Genomic DNA, 25665 nt, shown 5'->3' on the forward strand with positions numbered 1-25665 from the left:
CTCTCACTTCAGAAAGTTTCTTGGCTGCTGCCCTCAGAGCCCAGGACTGAAGGCAGCACAGAAGTGAGCGTGGCAATGCTGTAACCCCCCTACAACAACCTCTGAACTCCCCCACTATCCCATTTTCATTGGGACTCCCAGCAAACGAAATATCATTGAGATGGACATGTTCCAACGAGACAATTCAGTTAAGAGTAGGATACCAGAGGAGGAAAAATCACTTTTGTCGTGGCAATGAGGGTGGCCCATTTCAAACAGTTGACCAGAAGGTGTCAGTAAGAATAGGGGGAAATTAGTATGGGGGAAGTTAGGACTTTTGGCTGCAGAATTTTATTTCATTTTTTTATGAGATTGTGTCTTTTAGGTTTTCTGGCACACAAGCAGAGAAGTTAGAGAAAAACATAAATGATTCTTGCTGGAAGTTTGCAATGTCTCGCTAATTTGTTTCTTAAGACCAGAACAAAAACACATAAGAACCCCAAAATCAGAAGGAGAGAATGTAAGCTTCTGCCTATAACAGAGAGGCACAATTCACTGGGTACCTGCTGACTGACTGCTGCTACACCCCCACTGAGCTGCTTAGCATGCAAGTAGGTCCAGGAACCGTGCCCAAAATTTAAAGTCGCAGTACTCAATTTTAACACAACCACAAATACATCAGAGCATCCAAATTTTCTGTTTTACAAGGTCTCCCCTTGTTTTGGAACACTGGTTTCTAAACATGCCATCGGGACTTTGAATCAAATTTCAGCTACTAATTAGCATGTGTGTGGAACAATCACTAATGTGCATTCGGTGTTATGTTGTTGGTTTCTTTAGGAAATCTGGGGAAACGAGAGCACTGGGAAAGCCTGTTCCCCCCCCCCCCCGACACACACACTGCACATTTGCTGCCCACTGGTGCTGCCTGAGCAGTAGCATTGTGACATCAGAGATAATCCACCACTCAGCGCTCCCTGCCTCCAGCTCCTTGTCACACCTGGGGAGAATGACTAGCCCCTGGCTGCCATGGCAACAGCTACCTTTGACAACTGATTGCCCCCTTCTTACCAGAACATCATCACAGAAAGGAAGTTTGTAATGAAACAGGACCAGATTTGGATAAGCAGGACAGTTTCCTGCTGGGCTCATTTGGGTTTGTACTATGGTACTGTACAGTGTTTCTTTTCAAAGAGCAATTGTTTGCTACTTTCCTTAGTAAAGGCTCAGTGAAAATAAGAGGCAAAATTCCTGCTCTTTTACTTGGATATTGTTTATCTGCTTCTTACAAATTGAGGATTAGAGCTTAGAACTTTCACTGATACTGAAGTTGCATAAAATGAGTTTTATTTTAATACAGTTTAATTTCATTACTTTCTATACTCTGATCAACACAGCACTGAGTGGTGAAAAGGGACCTTCACAAAGATAAGAATGGCAATAAAATATATACTGAAAACAATAGATGAGTAAGAGCTTCATTGTTTAAACAGCACATATATAATAGATGCTCTTTCTATTCAAAAACGAAGGAAATTAAGAAACCAAAAACCCTTCATTTAACGCTTCTTAGGTTAGCTTTCATCAATAAATTAAACCATCAAATAATTAGGAAATACAAAGTCAAGGTTTTAAAAAGGATTAAAAGTTTAAGAAGTTTAGCATTCTCAGGTTAGCAAATGTCCAAATAAGTGTTGCCGTGGCACCCTTAATTCAGTCCTCTTGTGCCTTTGCCCAATGATGCAGACGTTAATTACATGATCCCATGTTATTTTTTTCCCTCGCGACCCCTGCCTTATTCAGTGCACAGAATTCTTTGCTCTGTGGCTGTGTATTGAAGGAGTCTGTTGTCTGCAGGATCCCTGCCTCATTTATTCCAGAGTTAATGTTTCATGGGCAATACTCATTCTGGTATTTCCTAACTTGAGAGTACTTGACTTCGTAGCCTTTGTCCTAATTTTTATGGCTTACTTTACTGAGGAGACCAACCTTTATGACAAAGGTGGGTTTTGTTTTGTTTTTTGTTTGTTTTTTGGTGATGTATCTATTATTTATCTGTTCAGTACCAATCGTGTGTGCTTTACAAAACAGAAAGAGTAAGGTCACTCCCTAAAACTGTTACGAATTATACCTGATAGGACACGCACACAACTGCTGCGAATTATACCTGGTAGGACACGCACACAAATGCTGTTACGAATTATACCTGATAGGTCACTCACTGTTCGAATCTAGGCTGAGGCACATAAACAAAGTCCACAACTGCAGAGTTCCCACAAAACACCAAGTTTATTTCGCTCGAGCGTGGTGACCCCCTGCTAGCCAGGAGGGGACCCCGAATACAGATTATACAAAGGTTATATACTTTTTAGCAAAGCATATTGCCCTCGTGCATCAGAAACCTTAGCCAATAAACAAACCCTTTTCTTATCTACCACCTATCCCTGCTTGGTGCATTCCTCGTGCTAAACCAGTATGTTAATTACACAGCATGGTCCGAAAGCCATGCATCAGGAATTTTTTTATCAGGATGGGAGGCCTCACATCACAGGCCAGGAGATACGGAGTTAGAGACTGACAAAAAACAGATACTGGGAGTCAAGGCAGGCTGGAGACAAGGAGGAGGATTTTCACAGGGATGCAGTGTCTAAGGAACACTCCTCCTGGTGCATGATGTGCTTGCTTTTAGACAATGGTGGGCCCCAAACCAAAATGGAGTCACATGTGCTAACTTTTCCTTAACAATACAAAGACCTTATGATCTAAGGAAGACGGACACATACAAAGAAAGCAGGATATGTAAGGACTACTAATTTTTTTCTTTCTTTCTTTCTTTCGATGAATAGTTGTCACAAATATAAAGGGAAGGGTAAACCCCTTTAAAATCTCTCTTGGCCAGAGGAATAATCCTCTCACCTGTAAAGGGTGAAGAAGCTAAAGGTAACCTCGCTGGCACCTAACCAAAATGACCAATGAGGAGACAAGATACTTTCAAAAGCTGGGAGGAGGGAGAAAAACAAAGGGTCTGTGTCTGTCTGTATGCTGCTTTTGCCGGGGACAGAATAGGAATGGAGTATTAGAACTTTTAGTAAGTAATCTAGTTAGGTATGTGTTAGATTATGATTTCTTGAAATGGCTGAGAAAAGAGCTGTGCTGAATAGAATGACTATTCCTGTCTGTGTGTCTTTTTTGTAACTTAAGGTTTTGCCTGGAGGGATTCTCTCTGTTTTGAATCTAATTACCCTGCAAGGTTTCTGCCATCCTGAGTTTACAGAGGTGATTCCTTTACTTCTATTAAAAGTCTTCTTGTAAGGAAACTGAATGCTTTTTCATTGTTCTAAGATCCAAGGCTTTGGGTCTGTGGTCACCTATGCACATTGGTGAGGATTTTTACCAAACCTTCCCCAGGAAGTGGGGTGCAAGGGTTGGGAGGATTTTAGGGGGAAAGACGTGTCCAAACTCCATTTTTTCAGAAACCCAGATAAAGTTTGGTGGTGGCAGTGGAAATCCAAGGGTAAAATAATTTTGTACCTTGGGGAAGTTTTAACCTAAGCTGGTAAAAGTAAGCTTAGGAGGTTTTCATGCAGGTCCCCACATCTGTACCCTAGAGTTCAAAGTGGGGAAGGAACCTTGACACCTCCCCAAATATGATATAAACTAGCATATAAATAAAATATTAAAAGGTATTTTTAAGATATAGTTAAAGGACTATCCTCAATTAATAAACCTCCTTTCATAGTACCCTTGTAATTGTTGCCTTACTCACTAGTGTTTTCCAGGAGTGGCTTTTGAGTTTCAAAAAAAAAAAAGTTTGATTATATCCAAACCAAACTTTCCAGTTGGAACATTTCAGTCAAAAGTTTAGACCTGGTCTTTTGTAAAAGGTACGAATGGGGTAAGTCTATCATTGCCTGTCATGATCTTCATCCAGTATAATTCTGAGCTATCAGTAATTGTATATATGTTTGAGAAAGAAATGTGTCCATATTAGAAAGAAAAAGTTTTTGGCTGAAAGCTAAAGTACTTACTGCACTATCTTGTCTTATATTTAGATTGTCAGCTGTTTGGGGCAGGGACTATCTTTCTGTTCTGCTTCCAACAATGGAGGTCTTAGATATTGTGTGTGGCGGGGAGAGGGAATCATGAGAATCTTTTATAGTGAGGCAATCTAAATATAGGGTTTGTTACTAGCTCCCTCTATAACTTGTCTCACAATTATCATCACTATGTGTACACACAGATTACATTAATGTAATATTAAGGTTACAATTTTTAATAAAGTTGAGAAATGCTCAAGTTAAGATTCTCATATTAACCTTAACTTCTCATATTAACCTTAACTTCCACGGCACATTCTGTGTCCCGGTACTGGAGGGAGGGTTAGTCTTGACGGGGTCCAATTTTATCCCCTCACCTTAGTGCAGCAGTCCCTTAATTGGCTGTTTGTTCCAACCCTCCCTCCCAGTCTCTTCACCACAGTATCACACCTGCCTCCTACCTGCCTCTCCCATACCCTGTGCCCTTTTCTTTACATTGAATTGATCCCCTCCTAAATACCCCCTCAAAAAATATATCTTGGAACTAACATGTTTGCTGCCATTACATTGTTCACTCTGCTGGCATGTCTCGACTAGTTAAATTACAAGCTCTTCAGGGCAGGGACTGTCTGCTAGCACAATGGGGCTTCTTCCGGTTAGACGTTAGGCCAGGGATAGTCAATTATTTTTTTGTCACGGTCCAAATTTGTTGGTCAAGGTATAGTCAAGGTCCAGACTCCAGAGGAAATAATAATAAAAAAATTAGAAGAAGAAGAAAATAAAAAGATTTGGGGTTCCATTCAAAAGCATCTGGCAGTCTGGATTTGGCCTGCGGTCTGCCTATTGATTACCCCTGCCTTAGGCCCTTCTTACTGATGTAATAAACATGATTAATAATATTAAATAGTAACATTGATCATATGTGTTTAGATTCTGTGCTGCCCTTTATTTGCAGTCCATGAAGAGGAGGACAAGATGGCTTTAAACCACCTTTACAAACTCCTGATTGTGGGCTACTCTGGGGCAAAACATCTTCCAATGCAGGGGCTTTCTAAGTAATAGCAGCCTGTCCCTGACTGCCTGTGAGCAGCAGGACTTCCCACAATCTCTGCAGAGCTACGTTTTGTGGGTCCATCCCTGATATGTTTTGATTGCCTGCAGCTCCACCCCGGGTATGCCTCCTACCCTAGGGATTCAGACCGCACCCTTGGTCCTGCGGCTGTCATCAGTTCTTGTGTAGAGGGGATTCTATCCCAGCTGGAAACGCTCCTCTGGACATTTTACCCAACACAAAGCCTGTGGTAAATGATAATCATCTCGTCTGAGGACATTTTGGTGTCAATCTCATTTAAAGTAATGGGAGACAGCAATCATTTCTAATATGGGAAATTTCAGGATTTTTAAGCCAGGAATAAGGAGATCCTATTGGACTTTTAAAAGACACCATGTAACTCTAAATTCACAGTGTGAGTTGGCAACATGGTATACTGGCCAAGTTCACTTACATCTCACTTATCATGCCTATAACAAGGGTAACCGCTGAATACTCTTTTAATCTGTTCTTCTTTATTAGCTAAGGAGACACTAGAGCCCAAAGAAAAATGGAAAAGGAAGAAGAAAAAAAGGATGCTTTCCATGTTCCCCATTCCGTAGAAAAAGCAAAGGATCTATAGGTAAGCGGGACTCTTCCCATTTGGTTTGGGGCTCTACTCCTCACTCCCAGGAACTGTGACGGGTGCACTATCGGCAACGCTGGGAGCCTGAAGCAACTCATGGAAATCGGGGCCATCACAGGCAGCTTGTGGGTATAAGAGGATGAGGTTTTTTTGGATGGGGTGGTAGAAGGGGGACGGATATCTGGAGCGCCTACACCATTCTGCCTCTGATTCCCATTACACTGCGTTCTGCCACATTCCATTAATATCCTCCAGCTGCCCCCCTTTCCCTGTTCTGCATCTCACCCCATCTACAGTGGAATCAGGCTTTCATCCTCACTGCCAGGGTGCCAGCAGGGGGAGCTTTGAGACCACAGCAGACACTCACCCTGCTAGCAGTTCAATGCCCGATGCCACGGTGGCCACCAGCAACTGCAAGGAGCAATTGCAGGGAAAGTTTTTGTCAGCCTCAAGCCCTGGGCGAGAGGATACTCTGAGTTCTTTGCAGGCAGATCATGCTCAGTGCGGTTGGCACAGAGAATTTCAGGGATGGAGCGCATTCACTAAGGTTAACTTGGAGCTGTGTGGGGATGGATCATGCTCAGTGAGGATGGAATCTTAGATTTTGGCTGCCAGCTTCTAAAAAGCCTCTACTGAGCATGTGCCAAGAGTTATTTTCAGAGGCGTATAAATTGGGTAGTTCTGGAAGAATTTTCTGAGAGACAGCGAAAGGCCCCCTTGCTTCAAATGTCAAGTCCCTGTTCTAAAGTATGGAGCTGTTAGACCTTCTCAAAGAAACAGTTGTAAATTTTTTTTAACAATGGCAAAGCATCACTTCCTGTATAGAGGGGATTCTCCCCCCGCTGGAACCATTCCTCTGGCCCTTTTACCCAGCATAAAGCGTCCAGAGCAGGAATGAAAATATCACCCAGTGCTTTTTTTTTTCCCCAGGGAAAAAAGAAATAAAATAAACTCAAGCAAAAAACAAACAAAACGGTCTATCCTGATTTCACTATGTACTTGTACAGTTGCACAAAGTCAAAAGTGTATGAAGCTTGCAGAACGTCCCAGTAAAATAGCAACATGTAACCTGTGTGACATTCAGTAGTCCTATAAATACGAAAGCACCTCTGAATTTAGAAGACATTTCATTCTACACATACGACAAAAACATTTTTTTTCTTTTGGTTATAACTGTTATTATTTAACACCTCTTTTTTCTAAATTAACCTGGGTATTGGGCCTCAGTGAGGAATAGAAAAGCCTCCTAAGAAATTTTCACCTGCAATCTTCAGCTGCTTTTAAAATTATTTGAGTGAAACCAAAACAATAATAAAAAACCCACAAACAAACCCAACACTTAACGTATTTTTGCAGAAGTAAAGGTTGCATTTTTGCATCTTCATCTATTTCAGATATGGCCCAGGATTTCATAGTAAAATTCCCTACAAATAGCTGAGGACTCCATCTTATACATTGCACTTCTCAGATTATTACAAGGAAATTAGCAGTGATCCTTCCACATTTTCAGTTTGTTTGTATTCACACAAATGGGGAAGAAAATACATGTGTTTGTGTCTAGTGAGAAAGTCAATTATTGATGAAGTACCGATAATTTATTTTCTTTCATTTCACTATCTGATGGTTTAAATCAGGAGCAAGATTCAGCGACACAGAGAGCTCCAAAGTCAAGGCAGAAAGATGTCTTAAAGCTGGAGCAAGAAGGGTACATTGAGCCGGTCCTGGAGCTGGAGGAGACAGAAGGACTTAATGGTATTTCCTCTCATAATTTTTGCACTGTACCTAAATTCAGTGGGTGAAATTCTGGTGCCTTTGAAGTCAATAGAACATAGGACTTGAAGGAATCTCCTCGGTCATCAAATTCAGTCCCTGCTGTCATAGGCAACCCCATGACATCATTTCATTCATAAACTTTTCAAGCTCCATCTTCAAACTAGTTAGGTTGTTTCCCCCCACTTCTCCTATTGGGTGGCTGTTGAAGAACCACTCTCCTCCAACAGGAATTTGTCACTGACTTCAGTGGAGCCAGAATTTCACCCAACATGCTTTACTTAAGTTTACAAAAATGATCCATTAGGACCTTCAAAAACCAAATACATATGAGATTGGCCTAAATATCACAAGAGTAAAACTATAATTATACTATACTTCACGGTTTGTAAATTTCTTGTCTGGTTTGTGAGCCTTTAGGGGAAAGCTGCTTCCTGATTTAGTCTGTGGAGTGCCTTAGGGTCAAATTCAACACTAAACAAATATACAAACTGCAGACTTCCCCCCTATCTGCTTGAAGATGACTCCCCTTATCTACTCCTAACCCCTGCAAGGGTGGAGCTGCCATTTTGTGCCTCTTCATCTCTCTCCCTTACCCCTATCCTATACCCTTCCCCTCCCTGCCCCACTAGGTCCCCTCCTCCACTCCACACTCCTCCCATTGCCCCCCAGAGGCTTCTGTCCCCAGTGCCACCTTGCATTCACTTGCCCCCACATTTTCCCACCCTCTCCCCTGCCCTTACAGTATCTTACCCATCACATTTTCCCTCTTTCACCCCCTATTTCCCTGAGATCTCCTCAGTCCTCCCCGCCACCTCTCTGAATAGCCTCTTCTCCTCATGAGGATGTCTTCTGCTTCCCACGTTCCTCCCAGTTCCTCAGAGTTACTTGTCCAGCCATTAACCACAGAGTCCAGAAAGTGGCCATTGTCTCTGAGGGCACCCTGGCTTCAGTGTAATGGAAAACTGTGGGAGATGGCAGCCATCTCTATTTGGGGCAGCCTTACTTCCACATGCAAAGCCTGTAGTGAATGATAGTCGTCTCATCCCAGGGCAGTTTGGCATCAATCTCATTTCAAGTAATGGGAGACAGCGATTATTTCTACTATGGGAAATTTCAGGATTTTAAAGCCAGGAATAAGGAGATCCTATTGGACTTTACAAAGATACCATGTAACTCTAAATTCACAATAAGAGTTGGTACCATGGCATACTGGCTAAGTTCACTTACATTGCACTTATCATGGTTCTTACAAGGGCAACCACTGAGCCCCGTCATGCACACTTCTCTTTAAGAGGGAATCTGGTTGTGGTCTCTCTTCTGGGTTTTTACTGCCCACTCGGGAAAAGAAGTCTGCCATTTGCATGGGCCTTACCGGGTCAGTGGCCAACTTGAAAATCGTAGGGCTGCAGTGAAAGTTACCACCTCATGACCCAGGCATTGATGTCCTTCATAATGTTAAGCAATCGAAGTTGCATGTGGTCAGTGACCAACTGGAAGGGGTTCCCCAGTAGATGATACCTAAGTGCATTGATTGCCTACTTCACCACCAACACCTCCTTTTCTATCATTGAATACTTCTGCTCTCAGGGAAACAACTTCCTGCTCAAATAAAGGACTGGATGCTCCTCTCCCTCAGCTTCTTGAGAAAACACTGCTCCCAATCCCATTTCTGACACGTCAGTCTGTAATATGAAGGCTCTGTCAAAGTCTGGGTGGAATAGGATGGGCTCCCTAGTTAGTCGATCCTTCAGTTCCAGGAAGGCTCTCTCACACTCTGCTGACTACTGTATCTTGTGAAGCTGGAAGCTCTTTTTTAGGTCGGGTAAGGGTGACATGAGTGTTGCAAGGTTTGGCACAAAGTAGCAATAGTATTCTGCTAGGCCCAAGACTTGGCTTATCGGCCTTTTTGTCATAGGGGCCGGGCAGTCCCCTATGGCTTGTACTTTATCCAACTGGGGGTGTAGGGTACCTCGTCCCACACTGTACCCCAACTATGTTACCTCTCGCTGCCCAAGATGGCACTTGACTAGGTTGGTGGTGTGCCCGGCTTCCCCTATAGCTTGCAAGATGGTTGTGAGGTGTTGGAGATGTTCTTCCCACATGAGGTTGTCTACAACTATATTGTGTACGTAGGCTGCTGCATATAGGTGGTGAGATTGCAGCAGCCTGTCCATAAGTCACTAAAATGTGGCTGCGGCCGCACAGAAACCAAAAGGTATGGTGACTAACTGGTACAGTCCAAACGGGGTGTGACCAGCAGTGCGAGGGGAACCCCTCACTGGAAATGCCAATGTCAGGGCAGGCTGCAAAGGGGAGAGCAGATGCTCCCCAGACTGGTGGGTAACACTGAAGTTAAACTCCCCAACCAGTCACAAACTGTGCTTCTAATCCCCCACACTGGTTATCAAGAAGCAAAAATGAAATCACACAGCCCCTTAATTGCTTTCCAGCCTCTGGCTCCCAATCAATACCTACGTCCAGTACAGTGAGAAGTTATCTAAAAACTCTGCTCACATATACAAAATGTTCTTCTGACCCCAAAGGGTCAGCCATGTCACCAGGCCAGTATAGGTTTGGATACTACCCAAAATACCACTCTGCCAGCCAGGTTTATTATAAAGAAAAAAGAAAGAACAAGAAGATAGATGTTAAATGGTAAAGCAGTTACATATATACAAAGATTTGAAAGTCCATATATCAGGCTCCTATCAGTACTTGTGAGTTTGCTGGCTTGAATATCCCTCTGGAACACAACCCCAGCTAGGATGGGTCATTCAGTCCTTTGTTCAGAGCTTCATTTTGTAGCAAAGTTCATCCAGAGATAAGAAGCAGGACTGAAGACAAAATGGAGAAGATGCAGCTGCCTTTTATAGTCTTTTGTCATGCAGCCTGTGCTTCCTTTGTTCCAAACACAAGCTGCCCTACACATGGCTTGAAAGCCTTAGAGTTCTGTCCATAGGCATGCCCCTGCCAGAAAATGACCACATGGTGACAGGGATGCTGGAAGATGGGGAGGCCAAGGGGCCATGACCCTCCGCCTTTTTGCCATGGGCCCAGCCCCCTGCTCCTCTTACTCTGGGAGAAAGAGACTTCTTTTAGTCTTTTTTCTTCAACCTTCTTGGCCAATACCAGATGCCTTTGTAGGACCCTCTCCTAAAGTTTAGCCTTTTCAGAGTCTGATAAACTGGATCTTTGAAGAATGTCTTTCATCTCTGAATCCAATTGGTGAGGAGGTGTGGTTCTGATATTTTCTTCATCACTAGAGGCATGTTTCATCACTGGAGGCGTGTTTGTTCTAGCTGATGGCTAGGAACGAGGTACAATTTTTCAACCATTTTATTTAAAATGCCTGACAGCAAAGCTCAACAAAGGTTTGATAAAACCCCTGATCTGTTTTACAATCATCTTTTATTCTTTTGAGGAACAGGTTTTTGTAATCGCTCAGTGTTTTACTAATCCCCCATTTTCTTTTTAGCATGCTTACTTGTTAGGGTTTCTGGGGGACTTTTCCTTTTACAGAGTTGAGTGCTATTTCAGAGCTGGCCACTACCAGGTTGTCAGAGGCTGAGCACAGAATAACCTTCCTTTGATGCGGTCTGGCTTTGATGAGGAGTTTCAAAAGAGCTAGGTTTCTGTGTACATGGCTAGACATGCTTATCAGGGGGATGCTCTTTTTTTAAAATGGCTAAGGATTGTTAAAAAAAATTACTACTTTTATGTTTTTTTCAAGGTGTATGCATAGGGCCAGTCTGGGGGAGAAATGCTTGTTCTTAACCTGTAGGCTTCGGGTGCTAAAACATTTAAATCCACCAGCAGAAACTTGTGGGCTTTTTGATAGCATCCTCAAAAGCCTCCCAAAAGAATTGTGTTTTCCCAGGGTACGTTTGCCATGCCTGGGTGGTAACTTGCAGTTTATCTCCATGGTTTTAAAGAGAACCATATACTTTGTATTTAAAATAATCATTTGTCTTTTTTCCCCTGGCAAAACACATTTTGCACAATGTACAAAATACTCAGCTTCCTGTGGTGTATGTACTTTGTAAAGGCTTTCTCAATTTCACTGCTTTCAGAAGAAGACTTCTTCAGGTCATCTCTAATAAATATGCCTTGTGAAAAGGAAAAAATACTTTTTTTTCCTTCAAAAATGGTCAACAGTGCCAAATGTGTATGTGTCAACATATGAAACTGGAGGATAAAAGAGGGTGTGGAAACCTGTAAAAATATATATATTGATGAATCCTATTGAGCTGTATACTACTAATGTCTAGAGTGAAAATATAGATAGGTAGATCCCAGGATATTGGAAAGCCAATGTGGGTGAGGTAATATCTTTTCTTAGACCAACTTCTGTTGGTGAGAGTGACAAGCTTTTGAGCCACAAAGAGCTCTTCTTCAGGTCTGTGAACATTACTCCCAATGTCAGAGCAAAATGCAAGATGGAACAGATTGTTTAGCATAAGTAGTTAGCACATATTGTAAGGGACCATTCAAAGTAGAATGGGCCATTAGCACCGCTGCAAACATAGGAAAAAAAGAAGGGGTTAGTGGATTACAGATTGTTTTAATAAACCATAAATCTAGTGTCTCTGTTCAATCCATGATGTCCATAATCCATGATTTGGTGTCCAGCAGAGTAATGAATGTAAGCTCCCTGGTTCTTCTTTTGAAAATGCTGTGCAAGTTGCCTTTGAGGATTGGGTCTGATAGGTCAGATATAGAGTGATTACTTTATGAAAAGTGTTCACCCACAGGTGATAGGGTGTTTTTGTCTTTTATCATTTTCCTGTGTATATACATTTGAGTTTATAATGCTTATCTGTTTCATCCATATAATCATTATTCAGGCATTTAGTGCACTGGATGAAGTGTGCTACATGTGATAGGCATGTATAAGATCCTGGGATCTTGAAAGGTGTTTTGTGTGGAATGTTGATCATTATAGTAATGGAGATATGTCTGCAAGTTTTGCATCTATAGTTCTGGCAGAGTCTGGTGCTGCTTTGAGTGGGTGTGTCCTGGTCTGTGGGGACCTTCCTCTTGATGACGAGTGTTACCTGGGGTTTTCAGAACCCACAGCAGGGGCAACTTAACTATTTCACTCCATGCAGTGTCAGGAATCAATCAATAGGAACACAGCACTTCTGTCTGATCAAGGATTAAATGCAAGTAAGTATGCTCTTATCTAACACTGCAGTTTATTAGATTTAAGCATACAGAGACATAAGCAATAGGTTTAGAACATCCCAGATCTTTTTCCTAAGATCTGGAATGGTATTGAGTAATTAACAGCAGGTTTGCAGTGGCCAGTTGCTCACCCACCAGGGAGAAAGGGTGTCAGAAAAAAGTGTCTCAAGATGGCTTCAGAGGACTGCTCCACAATATACTCTATTAGCTAATCTTTTATAACTAACTTCTACAAAACACATAGGTCATAATGACCCCAACTGGATCATCTCTTTTCTAACTTTCAGTCAACTTTTCATATCAGAGGTGCCTAGATTCAAAGTTTTCCAACCACCAAGGTTTTCAGTCTCACTTGTTTACTTGTCTGTCCCCTCCTCCCATTCTGATTAGCAAAAAACTATCTGCTAGATATGACCTCGCTTCTAAAAGCCTGTCTCCAAATTAACCCTTAACTATGTGGTGTTCTATTTCATTAATTCCTATTGGCAGAATGCACATAATATGGTTGCAATTAGTTTGATCACATAATGGGGTATACACATCCCTCAAACCAGGGCAACAATGAGTTTGAAGAGATTGTTCGAAGACCAGAAGAGATGATTCTTGAAATATTTCTTTCATGATGGGGTACCCATCGAGTATGGGGTGTAGTTGTTTACACCCATTGGTGGTTACACTAGCTTTACTGTATGGGTTCCAGTGTGGGGTGCTAGGTGACAAATAGGGGTATGCAGTCAGAAGGGGGTTTATTTCTGTATTGAAGCAGATTCTCCTGGGGTATTTGGGTGGCCTGTTGCATGATACAATCTACTTCTCTGATGGAGTTTCCTTGTTTGGTGAAGGTGGTTTTAAGTGAACATAACAACGGCCATACTGGGTCAGACCAAAGTCCATCTAGCTCAGTATTCTGTCTTCTGACAGAGGCCAATGCCGGGTGCTTCAGAAGGAATGAATAAAAATGGTAATCATCAAGTGATCCATCCCCTGTCACCCATTCCCAACTTCTGGCAAAGAGAGGCTCGGGACACCATCCCTGCCCATCCTGGCTGAGAGCCATTGATGGACCTATCTTCCATCAATTTACCTAGGTCTTTTTTGACCACTGTTACAGTTTTGGCCTTCACAATATCGACAACAAGAGTGTTAAGCCAGGGATAGTCAATAGGCGGACCATGGGCCAAATCCGGACTGTGAGATGCTTTTGAATGGACCCCACAATGTTTTTATTTGTTTATTATCATTATGGGTTTCTCAATTTTTTTTTCTTGGAATCTGGACCTTGACTATACCTTGACCAAGAAATTTGGACCTTGACAAAAATAAGCTATCCCTTCATTAAGGTATATATCACTCACTTTCTCCTCAGAGCACATTCTGTGGTATCTGAGTGCCTGGCTGTTAATAACATATTTCTTGGTATGGTTGGGGTGGTTACTAGATCTATGAAGGTAGGTGTGGTGATCCATGGGTTTCTTGTATATGGTTGTCTGTAGGGTTCCATTGTTGAAGCTGATTGTGGTGTCCAGAAGTTGATGCTAGTGTGGGAAAGCTCCAGAGAGAGTTTAATGGATGGGTGGTGGTTGTTGAAGTTGTGGTGGAAGTCTGAGGGAGTTTAAGCTGTCTTCCCATAGGATGAAAATTTCTCAGGTATATCACTGGTTTCATGATGCACTTCTCCAGAAATTCTTCTTCAGGATGACCCATGAAGAGGTTAGCATATTGGGGAGCCATCCTAGTACCCCTGGCTGTTCTCATGCTTTGGACAAAATGTTTATTGTTGAAGGTAAATCTATGACAGGCGAGGATGAACTGGATGAGTTTGGCTATGTGTTTGGAATGGATAATTGATGGTTGTCCACTGTCTTTTAAATATTTGGGGCAGGCAGCTATCCTATCATTGTGAGGGATATTGGTGTATAGGAAAGTGACATCCATGGTGGCAAGGATGGTATTCTGAGGAAGGTTGTTAATACTGTGGAGTAGAGTAGGGCTCAAATGTACTTGAGCCATCCAGCTACTGTGAGAGTGGACTGTCTGGAAAGACTCTTGCCTAGGCTCACAGCACATGCACGTTTCAATCTCTTTGGCTCATGTGTGTTTGTACGCAGTGTTCTAGAAAGCCAAAGGTTTCCTTTAATAGATGTTTTCAGTATTGCTTCCTCAAACGGGCAGTGAGTGCCACACACTGGCTGAAATAAACGATGAGTGACTGAGATCAAGTAGGGGATGTTGAGCTCTGTGGTGCACAATTCCCTCCATTATAAGACTGCTGATTTTGCAAAATGCTGTGTTTTTGACGAGCTGTGTCTAGGGAACTCCTTGCTCAAATGACCCCGAAATTTGGGTCACTAACCCTATCCTGTTCCCCCATGAGACAACAAATTTCAAGACAGTCCAAGTAAGCATACAGATCTTACAGTACTTAGAAGAATTAACATTTAAGTAGAAAGGGCTTCTCAATCTAAACTAAAGTAGAGCTGGTGCTTCATTATAGAAGCATAGGACTGGAAGGGATCTCGAGAGGTCATCAAGTCCAGTCCCCTGCCCTCATGGCATGACCAAGCACCATCTAGACCACCCCTGACAGGTGTTTGTCTAACCTGCTCTTAAAAATCTCCAATGACGGAGATTCCCAACCTCCCTAGGCAATTTATTCCAGTGCTTAACCACCCTGACAGTTCGGACATTAGGAAAAATTTCCTATCTAAACTTCCCTTGCTGCAATTTAAGCCAATTGCTTCTTGTCCAATCACCAGAGGATAGGAAAATAATTTTTCTTCCTCCTCCTTATAACAACCTTTTAGGTACTTGAAAACTGTTATCATGTCCCTTCTCAGTCTTCTCTTTTCCAGACTAAACAAACCCAGTTTTTTTCAATCTTCCCTCATAGGTCATGCTTTCTAGATCTTGAATCATTTTTGTTGCTCTTCTCTGGACTTTTTCCAGTTTGTCCACATCTTTACTGAAATGTGGCACCCAGAACTGGACACAATACTCCAGCTGAGGCATAATCAACGTGGACTGGAGCAGAAGAATTACTTTGCATGTCTTCCTTACAACACTCCTGCTAATACATCCCAGAATGATGTTTGGTTTTTTTTGCAACAGTCTTACACTGTTAACTCATATTTAGCTTGTGGTCCACTCTGACCTCTTGATCCCTTTTTTGCAGTAATCCTTCCCAGGCAGTCATTTTCCATTTTGTACATGTACAACTGATTGTTCCTTCCTAAGTGGAATATTTTGCATTTGTTCTTATTGAATTTCATCCTAGTTACCTCAGACCATTTCTCCAGTTTGTCCAGCACTTTTTCAATTATAATCCTATCCTCCAAAGCACTTGCAACTCCTCCCACCTTGGTATCGTCTGCAAATTGTATAAGTGTACTCTCTATGCCATTATCTAAATCATTGATGACTATATTGAACAGAACTAGACCCAGAACTGATCCTTGCAGAAGCCCACTCGTTATGCCCTTCCAGCATGACTGTGAGCCATTGATAACTACCCTGAGAATGGTTATCCAACCAGTTATGCACCAACCTTATAATAGCTCCATCATGGTTGTATTTCCCTAGTTTTTTAATGAGAAGGTCATTTGAGACTATATCAGATGCCTTATTAAAGTCTCGATATACCACATCTACCGCTTCCCCCCATCCACACAGTCATCAGCCTGTTAAAGAAAACTATCGGGTCAGTTTGATATGATTTGTTCTTGACAAATCCATGCTGACTATTACATATCGCCTTATTATCTTCTAGATGTTTGCAAATTGATTCCTTCATTATTTGCTCCATTATCTTTCCGGGTCCAGAAGTTAAGCTGACTGGTCTGTAATTCCCTGGGTTGTCCTTATTTTCCTTTTTATAGATAGGCACTATATGTGCCCTTTTCCAGTCTTCTGGAATATCACCCGTCTTCCATGACTTTTCAAAGATAATAGCTAATGGCTCAGATATCTCCTCAGTCAGCTCCTTGTGTATTCTAGGATGCACTTCATTGGGCTCTAGTGACTTGAAGACATCTCACTTGTCTAAGTAATTTTCAACTTGCTCTTTCCCTGTTTTGAACCTACTCCATTTTCACTGGTGTTCACTATGTTAGGCATCCAATTGCCACCAACCTTCTTGGTGAAAACCGAAACAAAGAAGTCATTAAGCACGTCTGCCATTTCCACATTTTCTGTTATTGCTTTTTTGTCTTCATTGAGTAATGGGCCTACTCTGTCCTTGGTCTTCCTCTTGCTTATCATGTATTTGTAGAATGTTTTCTTGTTACCCTTTGTCTCTAGCTTGTTTGATTTCCTTTTGTGCCTTGGTCTTTCTAATTTTGCCCCTACATACTTGTGTTATTTGTTTGTATTCATCCTTTGTAATTTGACCTAGTTTCTACTTTTTGTAGGACTCTTTTTTTTATTTTTAGATCATGGAAGATCTCCTGATTAAGCCAGGGTGGTCTCTTTCCACTCTTCCTATCTTTCCTGTGCAGTGGAATAGTTTGCTCTTGTGACGTTAATAATGTCTCTATAACACATAATAAATGGGTTAATCATTTATCAGATACAAATACCCTAACACTGCACTGGAGACATTATCGTACCAGTACTGGCCTGGAGGTGTCTTAGCATTAGCTCCCCATGTTGCAATGTGGGTAAATTTGCTTTGTAAGTAATGACAGTCCTCGCAGCTCCCCAAAAGGACAGAGAAAGTAGCGTGAGTGAAGGGACTGATTTGGTCGCTGGGAGGTAAGCAAAGCCACAGTGCTGTTAGCTACATCTGTAAAAGACATGTCCCAGCAAAGAGATGGAGGAAGATATGAAGAAAATCAAAAATAAGTCTTCCCAGAAGGCGTAATCTGCACTGACTGCTGAAAGGGAAATAAAGGGTCAAATCCTCCGGATGAGTCATTGATGCCCAGCACAGCTCAGGGTGAGGGGTGTAGGCTACCATCACAGCCACCTGATCCTCAGACTGCCAGGCACCAGTCTGATCCTGAGCAGCAGCTTAGAGCAGCCAAGGGGTCATTTCAGCTTCTGGGATCACCACAGAGACAGGTTCCTGAGTCTATGTCGCCTCCTCCAGTAGCTGTGAGCTGGGATGTCATAGAGCTGGTTATACTGGAAGATTTTCTAGGAAATTCTCAGTTCGCCACTTAAGCCATTTTCAAGTGGACTCTGCACTGCGCTGAGGATAAGGATTGGGATCAAACAATGCAAACCAACCTAGTAGAGTTCAAAGTGGGCCAGAACTATGTTTTATTTGCATGGAAGTAATCCCATTGGCTTCATTTTTGTTAAACCAATATAAGTAAGAGAAGAATTGAATCCAGGATGTACAAGTCATCTGTTACTTACTAGGTACTGCTTTTCTTTAAATTACAAACATCAGGCTGTCTATGGAATGAGTAAACTGTATATAAAGTCACCATTTTCTACTCTGAAATTTTGGTTTGTTTTAACTTCCTTCTGCAGAAAGAAGTAAAGCATTTCAAGATGTTCTGTCCAGATTAAACCTGGAGAAGCACAGAAGCATCAAGATCAGGCTGAGGGATGTTTTGGAGATCTGCCCAGAAAGCATCAAGAACAGGATTCCAGAGGCATTAGGTGATTTACCTTGGCATTTCCTGAGGAAGGTCATGGCTCTGAATGGGACGGCCAGAAATACAAGCATTGGGCACAAGGCTCCTGCAGAAGAAATGGATGATTATGAGGAGAAACTGCATACTGATGGCACTTTCTGTTTTAGTGACACTGAGATGAAAGTTTCTCTGCAATCTCTTGATGTTCTTTGTGCTGTTCTGCTTTGCTCAGTTTCCTACAGCAGGAGATCCTGTCCAAAATGTCCATGTGCCAGTTTGACCTCCCTCTGCTGCTACCCACCCTCAACACCCCTAAGGGCACCCTATTACTGTGGGCCATGAGGGACATTGTGAGGAAGTGGAGGCTGCACTCCCTGGCAGAGAGCAGAGGGTTCAGAGAGGAGAGCCTGGTGCTCACAGAAATGCCAACGATTTCTTTTGTGTGGATGGGGAGCTACAGCTTCTCCAAGTCCCAACTCCTCAATGAGGTTCTCAGCCCCTCCCAGCAGCACCACGATTTCTTTATCCATCGGGACATGGAGTCTGGGAACTTCCTTCAGAAAATCGCAGATGGGCTGGTTGAGATTTCCTGGTATTTCCCTGGGGGGACGGAAAATTCTGATCTTTTCCCAGAACCCATTGCAGTTACAAATTTGCATGGAGACATTGAGTCCCACTGGCTACAGTTTAGCTTTTTAACAGCGGTCTCCTCCACAGTGTTCATAGTTACCGAGAGCATCGGTGAGAAAGAATACGAGCTGTTGTCATCTCTGAAAAAATCCAGCTCTAAATATTACTTCATCCTCAACTGCAAGAATAAGAAACCCAAAGAAACTCTGGGATTTCTTAATAAGCTGTCCTCAGTGTTGAAACTGAGCAAATCACTAGTACTGGTGAAAGATAGTATCATGAATAATGCAGGATTTGTGGAAAAAGGTGAAGTCCACCATAGGAACCATAGTGAATTCATCTCCGAAGACAGTGAGTTTGGAAGCCATGGCTGTGACGGCACGTGACCTGGGAATCCAGGTGGATGAGGAGTGTCAGGCATGTCAGTGTGCGAGGAAATATACTGAAGAAATCACTGCAGAAATAAGAGATGGGGCAAAATACAAAAGGGAAATGCTGAGCCTGCAAGGAGACCCATGGAAAAACTTGGCTAAATTGGAAAAAGAGATGTGCCAAATGAAAAGGCAAGGGGACGTGGCCATTGAAGACTATAAATCTGCACTGAAACAGAAATGGTTAGAGATACGTAGACAGCGGAATCAGTGTGACCGTACTAATGGTTTGACTAAGTTTATCAATGGAATAGTACAGTTGAATCCAGTGGAGAAACATTACTTTCTGAAATGGATGAAATTTAGCCTGGATAATATTGCTAGGGGGAATCTTTCTGAAATGCGGGCGGACTAAAAAGAGAAATGTGTAACTCCAGGAGTGGACCGAAAACAGCTGGAGGAATTAGATAAATTAATATATGATAGTTCTTTGGGGGTGGAGCATTTCATGCGTGAGTTGGGGCATTTCTATGAAGCTGAATGCTCAATGGTTAAAGAAGGGAAAATGGAAGAAAGCCAAAGACAATTCTCCCATCTCCCATGCACAGCAGCTGACCTGATGCTGGAAGGGTTTCCTGTGGAGCTGATCGATGGAGATGCCTCCAACATCCCCATGAACTGGGTAGTAGATGTTCTAACTCATCTCCATATCAGACTAGGGGGTAGATCCAGAATGGTGGTTATAACAGTGCTGGGAGTGCAGAGCACTGGGAAATCCACTCTTCTCAACACCATGTTCGGCCTGCAGTTTGCAGTGAGTAGCGATCGATGTACGCGAGGAGCGTTCATGACACTCATTAAAGTTACAGAAGCTGTTCAGGAGCTGCTTGGCTGTGATTTCATCCTGGTGATAGACACTGAAGGTCTGAAGGCCCCTGAACTAACAGCACTGGAAGACAGTTATCACCATGACAATGAGCTGGCCACTCTGGTGATTGGACTGAGTGACATCACCATCGTTAACATGGCCATGGAGAATGCCACAGAAATGAAGGATGTTCTGCAAATTGTGGTCCATGCATTTCTCAGAATGGAGGAAATAGGACAACAGCCAAACTGCCAGTTTGTGCACCAGAATGTCAGTGATGTGTCTGCTCATGATCAAAACATGAGGGACAGGAAACACCTCCTGGAGCAGCTGAATGAAATGACCAAAGCTGCAGCAAGGATGGAAAAGCAAAGCAGGGAAATGGCATTTTCTGATATTATGGAGTATGACCCAGAAAAACACAATTGGTACATGCCTGGCTTGCGGCATGGAGTCCCTCTCATGGCTCCCGTAAACACTGGATACAGTGAGAGTGTGTGTGAGCTAAAGAAATACCTGTTTGAATTCATAGAGAACCGTTCACGGAAAAGAGCTGGAAAGGATATTCCTGATTTTATTGTATGGTTGAAGAGCCTGTGGAAGTCAGTGAAACATGAGAACTTCATCTTTAGCTTTAGAAACAGCCTTGTAGCTGAAGCCTATCACCAGCTGTCTGTGAAGTATTCTGAATGGGAATGGGGTTTCCGCAAGGAGATGTATCTCTGGATATCTGAAAAAGAAACTTTTATCTAGAATCAGCTGCCAGAGACACTAGAGGGTGATCTCTTTCACAGCTTAAAAATGGAAGCACAAGGGAAGCTACAGCAGGGAGAACAGAAGCTCTTGAATAATTTAGAACAGTATTTTAAAGGTGAAGCTCCAAATTTGAACCTGATAGAAAAGTACAGAGAAGATTTCAAAAGGAGCGCAAATAGCCTCAAAAGAGAACTTGAAAATTCTTCAACCAGTAACTGTAAGGAAGCAATTCGAATACGAAGAGGACAGCACAAGATAGACAATATCCAGTCTGAGTACAAGCAGAAAATTGAAGGGGAAGTTGACAGACTCTTGGCTGAATACCGAAACAGAGAAGATAAATTAGACCATGAGAAACTGAAAAAAGAATTTGAAACGATGTGGCGAGAAACCTTGTCAGAGTTAACGCTCTGTACTTTACAGAAATGTCAAGTTGTTCAAGATATGGATCTCCAGCTGAGAAAGGATCTGAAGCACAGAGGGGGTGCTGTCAGACAGATACTGCAACATGCAAAAAGCCTGCTGGATTATAGAATGAAGTCTTTCACAATGAAGAAGGAATACTTAAACCTAAAATGGACCAGAGCAGTTGCAGAATACTTCTCACAGGAATGTTACTGTAAAACTGAAGAGCTTGCTCTATCTTTAATGACTGAATGCAAGAAATACATTGAAGAAAAAGTTAAATCCAAAACAGACTATGATGAAACCTATTGTGGAGAACTGCTGCATATGGTTAATGAGAGGTTAAAAGAGGAGGAGATTGAGAAACTTCACACTTCTCCTTTGTTTGAAGTTGACCTGAAGCTTCACGTTTGGGGGAAGCAGCTTGGGCATTTCAGAAGATGCATGAAGATTTTATCAAAGAAAACAATCCTCAGCAACATCTGGAGAAGCTGAAACCTCATTATTTCTCCATATTTACTGATCTCCATTTGGAAAAGAAAGAGAGCCAAACGAGGGCGAGGAATTTCTGTGATCAGTGTCTCAAACCTGCCCTGGTGGGTTATGTCAACAAAAGGCTCGGACTAGAAATAGTTGACAATTTTCTCAGCAGTGAACAGGCCCTTGAATACACCAGCCGAAGCTTCTTTCAGTTCTTTTTGCTAAAGAAGCTGCTGGAAGAGATGAACTTTGACAACTATGTGAAATAGATAAGTAACTATGAAGAGTTTGTCAAATCCTGGATACAGAGATGTCTGATAGACCACTATGGAGGGAAGGCAAGTTTGAGGGATTTGGAGAAAGGGATTCTATCCAGAATAATAAATAAAATCAAGGGAGTTCTGAAAAACTCCATAAATAAAAACAATAACACAGTTTCTGCCTTTTTAGACAGCTTTTGCAAAGAGCTGCAGCAGGACCTGGTCATTTCCAGCAATAGCTTAGTTGGAGTACAGTTTAAAACCACAGCAAAAATTGAGCAGCTTTCTGGTAACATTGAAATCTTCCTTCTGGAGCTGGAACAACAAATCTTAACCCAGTTTAATCATTTGGAACTTGAGACCAAACTCTCCAGCCTGCCAGTGAAACCCCAGGATGAGATCTTCAAGCGAGTGTTTGGCTGTGGGAAGCAGTGTCCGTTCTGTGAAGCCCCCTGTGAAGCAGGAGGCACTGACCATAAAGAGCATTTTGTATCAGTCCATCGACCCAAAGGGTTAGGGAACTTCAGGGATTGTGATTCACAAAAGCTTGAGCATTCCATATGCTCCTCTGATGTGGTTTCCAATCGTGAATTCCGAATTGCAGCTGCAGATGGGAAATTTCATCCCTTCAAAGATTACCGCCATTACTACCCAGACTGGCACATTCAGCCTGGTCCCAATATTGATGCTTCTGATTTCAGGAAATTTGTTTTCAAATCATTCAGTGACCAGTTAGCTAGAGCGTATGGTGCTAAAGCAGCAGATCTTCCAGGAGACTGGAAAAATCTAACTAAAGAGCAGGCGCTGAAGAGCCTAAAGGAAGTGTTTTACATGAAATAATAGACATGCCAAGAGTCTCTTTAAATAGGATACACTTCAACAAAACAAAACCCTTAATTTTAAAAAATGGAATATGAACCAATCTGACAGCCTATACCGTTTTTTAAATTGAAAACTAAAAAAAAAAAAATCAATTGCAGGTCACTTCTTCCAGTTAGTGCAAGGCTGCTGCACAGGAACAGCCATACCAAAGCAAACTGATAGTCCATGTATCCCTGTGTCCTTGCTGAACCAGAATAACAGCCCATCTAGCCTGGTATCCCCACCTCTCTGCAGTACTGGATCAGACCAATCACCCATATAGCCTAGTATCCCACATCCTTGCTGTATTGGATCAGACCTAAAGGCCATCTAGCTCGGTATCTCATCTCCCTGCTGTACTGGATCAAACCAGTGATCCATCCTGTCTCTGACAGTGGCCATTACAAGATGTCTCAGTGGGAGGTGCAAGAAACCATCTAATGGAAATTGTATAGAAACGTTTCTGGAGGAGAAGCTTCTTCCTAACATAACTATGTAAACAGGGTCCGAATGAGTTCTCCCATGACAGCTAGCTGGGAGCGGGAGAGACTTTAGGAGGAAATTGTATTTACATGAACTCACCTACTCTGCCTAGATATCCAGCAGATATAGAGGTGTTGCTCAAAGTGATCAATATTGACTTGTGTTGGGTTACAGATCACTTTAGTACTGAATGAAGGGGTAGTGAAATGTTGTTGTCAGTGTTGTTGCATTTATTGTATAAGTAAAGGGGAGCAGAACTGTGCTTAACCTGTCTCAAATGAGGGGTCACCCTCAGCTGAAAGGACTCATTAAGCCAGGTGCTTGAATGCCTGACTCCTGCGAAAGTAAGAGGGGTGAGGAGAGGTATCTCTGCCAGGAGGAGTGAACTCTCCCTAAGGGTCCCTGGTCTGGTTTAACCTGTTTCTCCCCACTGTTCAGAAAATAGGGCCTTTTGTTATTTTAAGTGCTCAAAAGAGCTGACAATTACTTGTGGCAGGACAGCATTTCTGCCCAGCCTAATAGCTGAAAATCACTAAGGACTTGGCTACACTTGTGAGTTAGAGTGCATTAAAAGCAACCCCGGGCACCCTAACTCATGACCCATCCACACTGTCAAGGCACGTAGAGCACCTGGACTTTGTAGCGGGAGTGCCCCTGGTAATCCACCTCCACCAGAAGCATAATGCTTGGTGCATCTCGGCTGAAACGCCCCAGCGTCAGTGTGAACGAGGTGTTGCATTACTGCGCTCTGATCCGCCTCCAGAAACGTCCCCTAATCCCCTTAAGTCAAGTGGCCACTCTTGTCATTGTTTGGAATCGGCTATAGGAATGCGGATATGTCCTTTCAAAGCGCCGTTTCTGACAGCTGGCATGCTTATCTGCTCTGGGACAAAGCAAACCATTACTGTGGAATGTTGCTTGAGAGTCAGGGAGAGGGGAGACTGCTGCTGTCTGAACTTACAAGACAGCATGCTGACATGCTCTCATCCCCCCCAAAACCCACTCTCTCTCCCCCCACATACACACAAAACACTCCCTGTCACACTCCACCCAACACCACCCCATTTGAAAAGCATGTTGCAGCCACTTGCATGCTGGGATAGCTACCACAATGCACTGCTCTGTGGCCGTTGCAAGAGCTGCCGTTGTGCTGGCATTGTGAACACACAGCAGCGCTTTCCCTGCAGCGCTCTCTGAGGGGCACTGCAGCTCCTGGCGCTGTACATCTGACAGTGTAGACATAGCCTAAGTTACATCAGTGAAACTTTCTTTATTCAAGACAAGGGCAGATTCAGGACCTGAGTATTACATAGTAGGAAGTAATTACTTTAGAATAGGCTGTAAACACAGATAAATGATTGGCATGTATGTTGAGTGTTTAAACTGAGTCTCTCCCCCCCCCAAATAAGAATCCGTTGAAGACAATTAAACTGTTATATTTAGAGCATGACTGTCATTTACTCTCCCTATTGTGCATTAAGAAATTAGTATTCTTGTTTTAATGTAATCACGCATAAGAAACAACAGAAAACCATTTACAGTTAAACAAAATAAACTTGGGAACAGACTTTTTTGTGGTGGCTTATTTATTTTGAAATGTTGCCTTGAAACTTTTTGTTTTATTTAGCCCTGAGAGGAAGGATAGTGGGTGAGGTCAGCAAACATTTCAGGAGATGTGATGCTTCCAAAGTACAAACCCAAGATCCCAAGCAATACAGGACCCCTTAACATTTAAATGAGCCCTTCTGAGAGGCCTGATGCTGATAAGAACGACTGACCTCATGAAAAATGGGCTTTGTTTTCTCATTTAAACAGTGAGAACATTTCATGGAGCCCTGAGCTCTCACTTGGGGAGGGGGTGGGGGGTGGAGACCCAATGCGGCACAAGTTAGTAACCGCTGTGGTGGGATAGGCAGGGCCAGCTGTGGAGTCAATGGAGCAACCCCCAGGTGAAGCAGTTAAACCCCAACCCAAAGACTGGATTTTCCACAGTTACAAGGGAAATTAGATAACTATACACACACACACACAAACAGACCGAAATATGTAGGGTTAGAAATCCCCAGTAACAACACTGATGGCCCAAACTCTCTGCAGTGACCCCAACCCGTGACACTCCCTCTCTGTGTCCCTTCTCGACAGTGGGGCTGTGAGTGTAGCTGGATTGGGCAGTGGCTCCCTCTACTGTCCCACGGGGGAATCTCTTCTCTTCATTGCCACATGCCACGCAGTTGCCGTACTCTATCTGTCAGCCCAGCTGCTCAGTGGATTTGCCCATGTCACCCGGTTTCAATTGTTCCTTTCCACATAGAATCATAGG

General features: G+C 42.8%; 1 pseudogene; it reads left to right on the forward strand.

Moving 5' to 3' along the window:
- Positions 1-17563: 17563 nt before the first annotated feature.
- On the forward strand, positions 17564-22841 carry LOC144930606 (up-regulator of cell proliferation pseudogene; annotated as a pseudogene).
- The last annotated feature ends 2824 nt before the right edge of the window (positions 22842-25665 follow it).

The sequence above is a fragment of the Lepidochelys kempii genome, chromosome 6 (assembly GCF_965140285.1).
Source record: "Lepidochelys kempii isolate rLepKem1 chromosome 6, rLepKem1.hap1, whole genome shotgun sequence".
NCBI classification, from domain to species: domain Eukaryota; kingdom Metazoa; phylum Chordata; order Testudines; family Cheloniidae; genus Lepidochelys; species Lepidochelys kempii.